The following is an 835-nucleotide window of genomic DNA, read 5'->3' on the forward strand; positions in this document are numbered from 1 at the left end:
GGTGTCATTGTAATATGCCCCCCCCTACTTGCAGGTGTCATTGTAATATTTTCCCCCACTTTCAGGTGCCATTGCAACCAGATAATCAATGTTATTCCCTTTACCTCTCAGTGGATAGAATGTTATGGCTGATCGGCGTATATACACAGGGCTGTCCAAGGAGCTGCCAGTATGGCACACTGGCAGGTTACAAAAAAAAACTAAAAAACAACAGAAAGTACATAAAGCAAATATATTGACAAGCTGTAAAACAAAAAGCTCTAGTCCTCTTTGCCGACTGCCTACCAGCTATTTCTTTTTCGCTACTACGAAACAAGATTGATTTTCTATGGGAGGCGATATCAATATGACAACAGGTTTAATTAGCACATAACATTTCTGCGGATTATTGCAATAAACATCTCATGAATAGATTTGTGTCTCCGCACTCTGCCTGCCATTCACATAAAGAAGCCTCAGAGATAAGGACAGACTGTAATTATAAGGACAGAATGTAATCATCAATGAGATTAAAGATGAACCCCAGGCAATAAAATGAAGAAAGCAAAACCTTTTTGCAGTTGTTATATGGGTCTCTTCCAGGTGCCATTGTAACATATCCCCCCCCCCTCCCCCCTTACTTCCAGGTACTGTTGGGAGATTTTTTTTTAATGCAGACCATGCTTATGTCTTTCAGCCATAAGGGAGAGTGGACTGGTGTGCAATGTGTACGTCATCATCCCATACCATCAAGGAAGCGTGTGATTGACCCCGAATGTATCCTGCAGCGGGACAAGGGCCCCAAACATACCAAGCAATGTCATTAAGAACCAGCTTCAGTGGAAATAAGAACACA

General features: G+C 41.9%; 1 long non-coding RNA gene across 1 annotated transcript in view; it reads left to right on the forward strand.

The window, feature by feature from the left end:
- The window catches only part of LOC108799801, a 931-nt gene extending 325 nt beyond the window's left edge, over window positions 1–606 (forward strand). The window contains exons 2-3 of the long non-coding RNA XR_001942048.1: window positions 35–65; window positions 583–606. This is a non-coding gene — a long non-coding RNA (uncharacterized LOC108799801). The remainder of the gene's footprint in view (window positions 1–34; window positions 66–582) is intronic.
- The last annotated feature ends 229 nt before the right edge of the window (window positions 607–835 follow it).

This window comes from Nanorana parkeri, unplaced genomic scaffold, assembly GCF_000935625.1.
Source record: "Nanorana parkeri isolate BGI_ZX_2015 unplaced genomic scaffold, ASM93562v1 scaffold1818, whole genome shotgun sequence".
NCBI lineage: Eukaryota > Metazoa > Chordata > Amphibia > Anura > Dicroglossidae > Nanorana > Nanorana parkeri.